Source organism: Ursus americanus, chromosome 5, assembly GCF_024610735.1.
Source record: "Ursus americanus isolate L20-20 chromosome 5, mUrsAme1.1.p, whole genome shotgun sequence".
Taxonomy (NCBI): Eukaryota; Metazoa; Chordata; class Mammalia; order Carnivora; family Ursidae; genus Ursus; species Ursus americanus.
This window is the reverse complement of record NC_142131.1, coordinates 34215619-34228631: the sequence shown is the minus strand read 5'-3', so window position 1 is coordinate 34228631 and position 13013 is coordinate 34215619. Positions and strand designations below refer to the sequence as shown.

The 13013-nt window shown below is 38.9% G+C and overlaps 1 protein-coding gene and 1 pseudogene across 1 annotated transcript in view; one reads left to right on the top strand and one right to left on the bottom strand.

The window, feature by feature from the left end:
• The window catches only part of LOC123800257 (uncharacterized), a 265278-nt gene that overhangs the window by 43315 nt on the left and 208950 nt on the right, over positions 1-13013 (top strand). The window lies entirely within an intron of this gene.
• LOC148110071 (cytochrome c oxidase subunit 7C, mitochondrial pseudogene) lies at positions 11200-11388 on the bottom strand (annotated as a pseudogene).

Genomic DNA, 13013 nt, shown 5'->3' with positions numbered 1-13013 from the left:
TGGCTTAGTCTGTTCAGCGTCTGCCTTTGGCTCAGGTCGTGATCCCAGGGTTCTGGGATCGAGTCTCGCATCAGACTCACTGCTCAGTGGGGAGCTTGCTTCTCCCTCTCCTTCTGCCTCACCACCTGTTTGTGCTCTCTCACTCTCTGATTTAAATAAAATCTTTAAAAAATACATAATTTTGGTTAAATTATCTGTTCAAAGGAAAAATAGTCATTTTAATAAATAGTTTCGAGGGGAACAAATGAGAATTGATAGGTGGTAAATTCAACTCAAGAAATCTAAAAATCTTAAATGTAAAGGTTAGTATCCTTTAAATGTTTCTGAGTGTTTACCCGAGGTCACATTCCTAAGGGCTTAAACCAGAGTAAATAACATATGAGAAGCAGCATCATGAGACAAACAGGTGCTTACAGTTTCCAAGTGCAAACTCAAGAGGCGCCTGCATAATATTAGTATTAAAAAAGAAAGTCCCTCCCCTGCTTCCTAGGGAGATAGAGTATGCTGATAGAAAATATGCTCATACATAATTGCTATTTGTGGTTTTCTCATTGTTACTATTAGCATGGCTCATTCCCTCAATTCCAAGAAAGATACTATTACAGTTTTTCAGAGAAGGAAGCAGAGGTCAAGAGAGATGATGGAAATCATCTTGGTCAGGTCATATAATCCAAAATCCTGATTTCAGCTCTAATCCCTCTGACTCTCTAGTTTTATTTGCCTTTTGCTTCCGTATCACTCTGGGCAATAGAACAGGTTGTTTGGACTCCCAAATTCCCCAGAAAGCACTTCTTTCTTTAATAGAAATTAGCTCACTAGGGTGCCGATGTATCTTTTGGGGTCACATTTCTACTTGAATTCCTCTTTGACAGTTTTAGTTGTGATTGAAATGTGTTACATTTTAATCCTGAAAAACTGCCAGCAGTTCTTTAATGGTTTCATTATCTGCTACTTTTCCAGAAAATATTTAAGTTAAAATCCTGATCATCTTCTTGAGTCCCTTAACTGTTTTCATTCATGTCAGTCCTAAATAAATAAGATCAGGAAATTGCTTTAACCATTGATTACTGCACAGGCAGGACCCTGAAGGATAACACTGAGAAGTACTTCCTATTGCAGCCTGGAATGTTTCCCCAAAAGAAAGAGATGCTGCAGGACTTTGTGATTCAAAGACAGGAATAAGAATTCTGCTCCAAACCCCTTTAACTCTGTCACCCTGACTTCTATGTCACCCCATTCTTTCTTGTTTCATTTGACTAAAGTATATGGACTGAGGGGGAATTGGTAATGAGGAATCTGTGGGCTGGGTACAAAAAGGCTTTTTCCAAAAGTTTGGTCTAGGGATCCAAGTTTTAAGTTCATGGTGGTCATGACATTCTATACTAACGATGGCAACATTTAATCTGAGTGGCTTGGTAGAAACTTCTCATTTTGTCAGAATTAGACCTCCTCTTCAACTGGAATGCCTTACTGTGTTTAATGACTGAAGGTCTCTGTGGTAGAGGAGGAGAATGTTAAATGTTTAAAAAATTTTAGTAAGAAAAGAAGTCATCCATGTGCAATCACCCATGTACGAGCCCCAGAGATCTTCTGAGATTGGCTGAAGGATCAGGGGTCTGAGAGTTGACAAGTATCTACATCTAAAGATCTGAAGAACGTTACAGGCATAGGAATGGTGTTGCTAGAGCAGCGGTTCTCACAAGGTCTAGAGGTGATATGTGAAAGTTACTGGAGGACTTTTCTCAACTACACATAGTTGCCCTTCCTACAGTAATTGCTGATGTCTCACCCCTCCCTCTTTGCTAGAATCTGGAGGCCTGTGAGGGGCACATCCCATACCTAGGTTCCCACACACCCTTCCCAAACCTAATAATGGTACATCAGATTCTGGTTATTGACAAAGATTCTTTCTTGACCAGACTTGAGTCAGGCTTGAACCTCCTTCTGGGCCTATCTATGCACTCCCTTATAAAATCCAGTTTTAGCAAGAATCCTGATAAATCAATTTATCAAGAGTCCCACAGCCTTCTCATCTTCCACCATCTCCCAAGTAATGTCTGAGCACTCTGACCTGTCTTTAGCAAAGATCCTGTCAGGTTGGTTTATCTTGAATTTCCCTGACCCCTGATGTTTCCCATTAATAATTTCCCATCCAATTCTTGGCTATAAATTCTTACTTGCCCATGCTATATTAGGAACTGAGCCCTGTTCTATCCTGAAGTCTCTTTTCCTCTATTGCAGTAATCTTGAACAAAATCTTATATGGCTATAATGACTTTCTAATTCTCGTTTTTCTTTGACAGGGGAGACTATTTAGGATTGTTAGTTTGAATAAGACCCTCAAATTGTTTTGAGAAACTTCCTATCCTAGAGCCACTGCAATACTGAGCTTGTTTTTGGGATAGTCCCTTTCATTCTACACTTGTTTGAGTGCCTTTCACATGCTGAGTATTGAGAACATAATGATAAACAAGATAGACATAATCGTTGTTTTGAGTTTACAGTCAAGTGATTTTTGTCTTTTGGTGAGATTAGATAATAAGAAACAAAAATTATAAGCCATAATAAATTCTATGAATTAATGTTGACATGATTGAGGCTGTGGACTCTTAGAAAATGAATACCAGGGGCGCCTGGGTAACGCAGTCATTGGGTGTCTGCCTTCGGCTCAGGGCGTGATCCCGGCGTTATGGGATCGAGCCCCACATCAGGCTCCTCTGCTGGAAGCCTGCTTCTTCCTCTCCCATTCCCCCTGCTTGTGTTCCCTCTCTCGCTGGCTGTCTCTGTCAAATAAATAAATAAAACCTTAAAAAAAAAATGAATACCAGATAAGAAGAGGTCCAAGTGGCTTTCCCTGGAAATAAGTCTTTGAGCCCCCTTGGGTGTACACTTTCACCTTGACCAGGTGGAATTTGCAGATGTTCATAGATCAGGAATATCTCAAGGGAAAAGTAAGGCTGAGAGTAAAGAGGGTGGTGGTTCTGCATCAGCTTTCAGTCTTTATTTCACTGATGGTTGGGTGGCTAAATATAATTCTCTCTTGCCTGGCTAATGTGTGTTTATAATTTGTTTCCGTTGCCTTTGTAGATGTATGTGCTCTGTTCAGGGTCCCTAGTCTAGAGGGTCTATCAGCACAACTGTTTTGGCCAAAGAATAGTTTATGCAAATATTTCTAACTGGTGTTCCCTGAACTACTGAGAAGAGGAATCAGCAACAAGGAAGAGGTTAAGCATTTAGAAGAAAGAGGAGGTAATTGGTGAAGTGAAACTCTTGTCAGGAATGGGAGGATGTGATTCAGAGCCAGGAAAAAGATAGCTTTGGGAAGGACAGAGAGTACATGATATGTAAAGATATAGGGGGGCTTTAATACATGTGCTGGCAGAAGTTGGGGGTACTTATTTCATGGCTTCTGTTTTCCAAGGAAAGTAGGCTATAAACTGATCTGAGAAGAAGGTGAAGCAAATTAGCTATTTAATAATTACATATACACAGTATAGAAACTGATGATAGCCTATCCTCTACTATAATACGACAGATTCATCATAAGACATGATATGTTAGGTACTAGACAGAGAGGAAGATGAATTTAGAGGGCACAGAGGTGAGTTATCAAGGCCTGTAGACAAAAGTGGTATTTCAGTATTCTTTTAAGAATGTGTAATATTTCAAAATGTGGAAATTGGGGAAATATCCTTTAAGATGTGGAAAATAGTGTGAATGAAAATGTGCAAGGAGGAACACCCGGCTGGCTAGTCAGTGGAGCATGCAACTCTTGTTCTCAAGTGTTAAAATAACTTTTATGAAATTTTAGTGGAAATAGATGGCAGTTGTTTTCCTAATGTTTCTATTAAAATAAAATTGGGCATTTCTGTTTTAGGATGTCAGAACTTTGGGGGAATTTTGCCTGGTCTAGAAAATCTAAAGGTGTGGAAACTGTTGGACTCGTGGTGATTTATGAAATGAGGAGTCTGAAAGGCTGGGAGGATGGTATATGCCAGAGAGAGAGAACAGGCACGGATGATTGCAGGGGGGAGACTGAAGGTTTGAATATATGAGGGACCTGGAGCTTCTCTAGATTGCTCTAGATTCCAGTGCAGATGTGGCTTCAGCAAGGGGAGGCAAGCACAGAGCAGTGCTGCAATGGAAGCAGGAAGCCTGGTTTCCAGTCATGGTTCTGCCACTCAGCTGTGTAACCTTAAGCAGGTCACAGAACCGTGCAGGACCTCAGACGTGCACACATGGAAGAGTCCCTTTCCAGTTCAAATATTTCAAGGCTTCATTCTACATTATTTGGTCATGTCTAATATTCTGTGTTTGAGCAACTGGGAAATAAAGCAAATATGCTCCAGCCCAAACTGATTTTGGCTTTACTTGAACTGCAGGCCTTAACAAGAAGGAATAAACCTAAAATCACCTCAATATTTTTAAGTTTAGATATCTTAAATGCTAAACAATCTTGTGATGAGCCCTAAGCACTTGGAATTTGAAGATAAATTGCTTTAAAATTATATACATACATATTATATATATAAATTACAGTTCTATTTAAATTATAAATGTATACTGATGTCAAATAAATATATAAATTTATATACTTACCTATCCTTATGTAACTATATTTAATTTACATATGTAAATATGTCATGTATAGTATATATAATTGAATATAATGTATGATGTATATATAATGTATACTATACATTATATATAATTTAAAAACTGTGTATTAAAATGTGTTTTATTTTAAACACATTTATTCTATATAATTATAAAATATAAATATAATTACATATTATAAATTACGTGTATATAACTTATATACATTAGTTGCTTCAGTATAATTTGCTTCCTTTTGTATTCTCATTTCCCAATTTTTATTGGTGGCTAGGACCCAGCTGGGGCTTTCTAAGGAGGCACACACATGCAGGCTTCATAAAGACTGAAAACCTCTAAACATATAACTGGAGAACTTTATTTACTTATTTAATATTTTATTTATGTATTTATTTATTTATTTATTTATTTATTTATTTATTTATTTATTTATTTATTTGACAGAGAGCACAAGCAGGGGAAGCCACAGAGGGAGAGGGAGAAGCAGGCTCCCCGCTGAGCAGGGAGCCCGATGCAGGGCTCAATCCCAGGACCCCGGGATCATGACCTGAGCCGAAGGCAGACAGTTAACCAACTGAGCCAACCAGGTGTCCCTGGAGAACATTTTTAGCTTGGGAACTTTATTTTTTTAAATTTATTTTTATTTTTTAGAGAGTATGAGCCAGGGGAGGGGCAGAGGGAGAGGAAGGGAGAATCCCAAGCAGATTACCTACTGAGTGCAGAACTTGAGGCGGGGCTCCATCTCACGACTCTCAGATCATGACCTGAGCCGAAATCAACAGTCCAGTGCTTAACCCACCGAGCCACCCAGGCGCCCCTTAACTTGAGAACTTTATACTAGCAATGCTTTAAAGGCTCTAAAGCCTTAAAGCCACGCTTCTGAGGAATTGAGCTCCCGTGTCTCAGCTGAGCTTTTACTTTATATATTCCATTCATTGTCTCTCATGATTTATAATTGTCAACCTTAAGGTTCCAGAGCCGTTGGGTTTTGTGGGTTTATTAGGAGTTTGTTGTGATTTTCACTGTATAGTTTACAGACCTACTTTATACATGGTCTTAATTTTGGGATTGGTCACAGAATTTCAGAATTGAAAGGAAACTTTGAGGTCATTTAATTAAATCTCCCTTTATAAATGAAGAAATGGAAGACTTAATGGTAAAGTGACTTGCCCATTCCTACAGTGACCAAGTGAAAATTCAGTGAAGCAATCAATCTATATTTGGTAAGTTGTAGGACATTTTATCCAACAGATTCCCTTTTAGGACAAGCTGTCTTCCTTTGGGAGACTGCCTTGACAAGTGTTTAGGGTGGAAGTAAACCCTCCTTGATTATGTTTTATTTATCTTTCAATCTCCTTTTACTCTATTTTAAAATTTGATTTCCTTTTGACTCAAGTTATCTAGATGCATTTGGTGACAAACAATATATAAGCCAATTCTAATGAATTTTATGTCTAAAGGGGGAATTTATTGTAAGGTGATCAGAGGACAGGAAATATAGGCGTGCAGTAAGAAAGCGGATACCCAGGGCCAGTAGGAGTCATTTCCCCTCTCAGTCTCTCTCTTACTTCCTTACCCACACATGTTTCTTTGTCTCTCCATCTTGCTTTGTATAGGTTTACCTAGGGTCTAGTAGTGGAACTGTTGGTTGTACAATACGCTTATTTTCAGCTTTACTAGATAATGCCAGATTGCTCTCTAAAATGGCTGTACGCGTGTATGCTCCTACCAGTGGTGTGTTCCACAGCCTCACCTATGCTTGGAATGGTTATCTTCAAAATTTTTGCCAGCCTGGTGCACCCGGCTGGCTCGGTCAGATGAGCACGTGACACTTGATCTCGGGGTTGTAAGTTCGAGCCTCACGCTGAGTGTAGAGATTACTTAAATAAAAAAAAAAACGTAAAAAAAAATTTTGGGCAATCTGATACCATTTTTGTCAATGGTATCTCATTGTTTTAATTTGCATTCATTCCTTTGACTACTCAGGGCGGGCATATTTTTGTATTTATTTATATCTTCTCTTTTGTGAATTGTCTCTTCATGTACTGTGCCTATTTTTCAGTTGGGTTATATGTCTTTTTCTAATCAATTTGTAGAAGTTCCTCATATATATCTTGAATACGGTGTCCTTATTGTCTGTATAGTGTTGCAAATAGCTCTTTCTAATCTGTGGCGTATCTTTTTACCCTAGTATCATTTGCTGTGCAGAGTTATAAATCTTAATGTAGCCAAATCTTTTCCTTTCATGTTTGTGCCAAGTTTAAGACATAATCCTTGTTCAAATCATAAAGACGTTCTGCTGTAATTTTCTTTAATATTTGGAATTTTGTACTTAAAGATTATTAATCCATCTGAAATTTGTTTTTGTGTGTGGTGATATGAGATTTCATATTTTTTGTATGGGAAAATCATAGTTTCATCAGTACTTTTTGAAGATTCTGCTTTTTACCGCTGATGTGTATTACCACCTCGGTCAATTTAAAGGGTTGGTTTTTTTTTTTTTTATCTGTTTCTAAACTCTCTAACCTGTTCCATTGACTTATTAGTTTATTTGGTCACTACAACCACATACTGTTTTTAGAGTACTTAAACCTTGCTGTCTCTGCCAGCATCCCCCAGCCAGTACCTCCAGGAACACACCTGTAGTTGAACAAGTTAGATTTATTACTAGTTTCAGTTTAGGTTAGGGAACCGTGTGACATCTCAGTAAGACTGTGAAAAAACAAACTTATTGTAGGATGTGGGCTTTTGTTGAATGATTCTGGGGAGGGCCTCAGCAGGAGCGGAATAACCCTGGTCTGGGTGTCTTCAGGAAGTGGGGACAATTCCATGTTTGATATCTCAGTAAATATTATCTATAGGGAGAACACACTAGAGTGAGGACAAAATTGTACTTGCTAAAGAAGTAGCAGTCCCTTGTTTTAGTGAGAGACGGGCATGCTTGGCATGTTGTGAGTTTTATAGGGACCTATTTTGTCTATATTTATGCAAAATTATCAAGTGGCTTTGTTCTAACTCAGCTTATTAGGGTCTCCGAGTGACCTTGTCGGAGGTGATGTTCCGTGAGGTGGTGTATGGCCTGCAGGAAGTACCTGGCCAGCTTCCAAAGCAGTGAGGCCAGCTGCAAGCTTCAGACCAATTCCTGGGTGGCTCATCTCATAGAACAGTCCTCTTTTCCTCACCTCTACACACTTCTTCAAAATACTTTTATTCTTGGTGCTTTACTGCTACACATGAATTTTAGCATCAGCTTGTAAAATTTTACAAAATTGCATTGAACTTACAAATTAATAATGGAAAGACCTGAAATGTTGACCTTATTTCATCTTTTGATTCATTAACATGGTCTCTCCACTTACTTAGATCTTTCAAAATGTCCTTCAATAACCTTAATGATTTTCTTCATATCAGTTTTGGATTTATTAGGTTTTAGACTTTTTTAAACTTTAGATTTATTATTTGAATTCTAATTTTTTGTTGCTAATATGTATGCTTTTTTTTTAAAGATTATTTATTTATTTATAAATATAGATAATATTTACTGAGATAGAGAGATAGAGACAGCCAGCGAGAGAGGGAACACAAGCAGGGGGAGTGGGAGAGGAAGAAGCAGGCTCACAGTGGAGGAGCCTGATGTGGGGCTCGATCCCATAACGCCAGGATCACGCCCTGAGCCGAAAGCAGACGCTTAACCGCTGTGCCACCCAGGCGCCCCTAATATGTATGCTTTTTAATTCTATCATATTTTATAATTGGTTTATTGATATATAGGAATGCTATATATCATGTTTATATATGGATGATATTCTGTAATGTTCCTGAGTTTTCCTATTTGTTCTAAATATTCTAATACATTGTTTTGGATTTTCCATGTAGGCAATCATGTTATCTGAAAACAAGGATAGCTTTCTCTTCCTTTCTAATTCTTACACTTTTACAAATTTTATTGCATTGACCAGGTCTGTCAGTATGTCAGTCGTATAGGGGGGATGACAGACTTTCATACTCTTGACTTCATTGACAACGCTCCTGAAGTTTCATAGGAAATTATTTTGTTTGGTAAATTTTTAAAATACAAGCTCTTTCTTAGAAGAGTTGAGGAATTTTCCTCCTATTCCTAGTTTGATAAGCTTTTGTTTTGCAAACATAAACGAGTATTGAATTTTGTAGAACCTTTTTCTGCATTTATAGATATAATTCCATTTTTCTTACTGAATCTATTAGTAATCTGACTTAATCCACATCCTAGAGAAGTAGTCACCCTCCTGCAGAGCTCCACGGATACCTGCTAGTGGTTGAGCCGTCAGTCTTGGTCGAGTGCTGAAGTGGAAGGTCAGGGCTGGAGTCCAAACTTCCTCCATTTCCTATATCCACAGCCTCTGAACCAGATGTGTGGCTGGCTGATACTTCCACAGCCCAAGGCCCTAACATCTGATCCTTCTCTACGCTGGGCATGCAGTGGAAAAACCACCTACCTGCTCCTGCTCTTGTTCCCGCTACAAGTTGCTCCCCAAATACTGTTTGTGCTGCTTGGTCGTTCACCTTGTCTGCTTGACATGGTGAATTTACTGACAGATTTCTAATGGTGTTTTCCCCTTTATGGGATAAACTCTACTTGGTTATAACATATTTTATAATACATTTTAGCTTTGATTTGGTAATATACAAACCAAGACTTTTATGTTTGTATTTCTAAGAAAGATTGGTTTGTCAATTTATTTTCTTATCTTGTCATCTGATTTTGGTAGTAGGCTAAATAGCCTCAAAAAATACATTAAAGAATTTGTTTCCCCTCTACTTTCCTGGTCCTTTGAAACAGTTTGTAAAGAAGGATTATCTGTGGAGGTCTGGTTGACTTTTTTTGTCAGTGGGAAATCTTTATTACTAACTCAGTTTCTTTAATGATTTTTAATGACTTCAGAACTATGACTGGAGAAAGATGAGACATGAAAGATTCCAGTTGGACTTAATTAATTAATTAAAGATTATTTATTTGAGAGAGAGAGCATGCACAAGTGGGAGGGGCAGAGGGAGAGAGAATCTCAGAATCTCATGCAAACTCTGCACTGAGTCTCATGACCCTGAGATCACCATCTGGGCTAAAACCAAGAGTTGGATGCTTAACTGACTGTACCACTCAGGCACCTCCACTTGGGCTTACTTAAAATCTAGATAGGAAGGGTATAAAAAGATCTAAGAATAGGACAAAGAAGGGCTAAGTTTATGAATTTGTAATTTTAATTAATTAAAGGCTAAATTAAAAATCAGAATAGTACTTGAGTAATGTTTTGTGTTGCTTCTCTCAAGTGCCTTGGGCTTCCAGTCCAGAACCTGGCTTTGCAGTGTTGGTTTGGGTCTCCTGGCCCGTGGTGCTCAGAGAGAGTCAGATGGTCGGGCGACTTTCCCTCTAGCTCTTTCCAAGCAATGACTCAGTGATTCAGCCAGTGGTGTGTGTAGTTGCTGTTTCCAAGGCCATAGAGCTGTCCTCCTTCCCTCGGCTTGTGACTTTCTATAAGCTATAGACCCAGGCAGTCATCTGCAGCAACTAAAACAAATTTAGCTCATTTTCATGATTAGAAGAGCTCCACTTCAACCCCTGTTTTGGAGCAGTGTTAGTCCTTCTACTGCATAGGAGCCAAACTTGTAGCCGCTACTGCCAGCTTTGGAACCATGAGTTGAGCAACTTCTCAGCTTCGGTCTGTTCATGACATTGCATTTTGATCCGTTGGGACATTTAGCTTCCTTTTTGAGGCTGGCTATATTGTTTAAGTTTTTTCTTTTCATATTTTCTCTGTCCTTGTGGGATTACTTCATGGTATGAACTTAAGGCACCAGTTATCCTGAAAGTATATGTCCCCATTCATTCTTTTATTGAAAAAATATATTATTTATTTGAGAGAGAGAGAGAGAGAGAACAAACAAACACACAGAGGGAGAGGAAGAGGGAGAAGCAGGCTTCCTGCTGAGCAGGGGGCCTGATGTTGCCTGGATCCCAGCACCCTGGGATCATGAACTGAGCTGAAGACAGACGCTTAACCAGTTGAGCCACCCAGGCTTTTCCAGCTTGACTTATATTCTTTTTTTTTTAAATGATTTTATTTATTTATTTGACAGAGAGAGAGAGACAGCAGGAAAGGGAACACAAGTAGGGGGAGTGGGAGAGGGAGAACACTGAGCCTGATGTGGGGCTCGATCCCAGAGCCCGGGGATCATGACCTGAGCTGAAAGCTGACGCTCAATGACTGAGCCACCCAGGTGCCCCCTGACTTATATTTCTAACTCTCTATTAAAACTACTTTTTATCGTGACCACCAACCAAGTTCACATTTATAAATCCAAAGTATGTTTTTCTACTCTCTTTCTGATCTCCAATGAATTGTTCAGTAAGCTTTTTTCACCCAAAGTAATAATTGATGGGTTTTTTTTTTGAAAAATGCTTATCAGTACTTCTTTTTTTCTATGCCATAGTTTATTTACAAACATATTGAGTATGCTGAATCCGAGAGTTGGATCCAGTTTTCAAAGAGATTGTACCTCTTACAATGTTTCTTTTCACATCTATTCAATGGATTAATTAAAACATCTTTATTTCTCAAGCAGTTGGTGTCTTACTGTAAAAAAATGTACAGCAAATCAGGTCCAAAGCACACAGTCATTATCCTTAGTAACTGCCACTTGTTTTCACTGAAAATGGCAAATTCTTCCCTGGGCCTCCTCACAGTGGCTCCTATGGACCACTGAGGTTACGAACCCCCAGATGCTCAGCCCCAACATAGTGTTGTTGGAAGTTCTGTGAAAGGCGCAGAGACCCAAGATGAAAGAAATGGCCTCAATACTTCTTTTCTTTTTTTTTTTTCTATCCAACATCTAGAATGGTAAGATAGCTGTATCCACTTATTCATCCCTTTATTCATTACTCAACAAATAGTTTTGAGTACTTGCTCTATGTCTGGCACTGTGCTAGGCTCTAGGTATACATTGGAGAAGAAAACAGTCAAAAATGCCATGCTCAAGGAGCTTATGATCTTAGGTAACAAGAGTCTCTGTTTAAGTGGGACCCATACAAGTAAACTTAAGGAAAGAGAAAGATTCCTACAGTGGCTTTGAATCTCCCTTCCCTGGAAATTTGTGAAGAGCATCATCACTCTTATTTTTTTCAGGTTGTGTATGTTTCCTTTTGTCTGTGTATCTTAGCTTCTGATATTTGTTTCCACTTGGGCTCCAATAACCTATTTTGGCATACACTCTCCAATTACGCTTTGTCATTTATCTCCTGAGTCCTCAGTTTTACCCTCTCACCCCCAAACTCTCTGGTTGCTATAAAAGACCCACTACCTTCTCCCCCTCAACTTTTCAACAGCTCCTTGGGACCAGACCTAATTTCTGTTCTCTGATAATGATATTCACCATGTGCCAGAGGGACTTGCTCTCAGTTTTAATCTATGAATATTTCTGCATGAAAACCCATTCCATTTGGATGAGAAAGTCTGATGCGCAAACACACACACACACACACACACACACACACACACACACACACGGCTCTTGTTTTCTGTCCATTGTCCCTGTTTCCCCAGAACACTCTCATGCTGTCACCAAGGACAACTGCACACAGGGCCTGTCTGCTCTCTGGATGATTGAAACCATTAATAATTTACCAAACACTGGCTGCTGCCTTTCATTAATTATCACTATGCTAATGATGTCCCTCAGGAAAAGGGAAAAGTAATTCCTCCTCCATTGCAGTCTCAGTGGAGACAGACCATATTTCATAAATAAACCGGGGGTGGGCGTTTTGTCTTGAGTGTTTTCGAACTCTTCTTTTGCAGAGATAGAGGAGGTAGAAGTAGGCACAATCAGATAAAATTAAGGCAGGTAAATATTCTGTTTGAATATCAGTGTCAGTGTGCTGCTAATGTGAATCTGATTTAGCCTGTCTGTTCTTTCAGCTCGGATATGGGGTCACTTTTACTGAGATGTGTTCTTAGTACAGGTGGAGACTTTCTTAAAATGTGGCACCAAGAACTGGACATAATCTTCTAAAATGAGATTGTCTCATATAGTCGTGGATTACCTGTTCAGATCATGACTCTTGATAACTAGGAAGGCAGTTTTTTTCCCATTTGATCTGTCTCGTTGACCCAAGGAGGATTAAATGAGTCAAAATATATTAACAGCACCTGAACACAAGAAGTATTCAATAAAGGCTACCATGACAAAGAATAAAGGAAAGTCTGCATAATTTCCTAGGCTAGGTGTGTTTGTGACTGGTATCTATAGGATTTGTTTCCAGACATTGTGGGAAATAACGGAGGAACTTCCTTATTGCATCTGAGCAACTGACAGATCATTCCTGTCCCCTTAGCAAAAAGCATCAGTTAGGCGTCTGGAAGTAGACC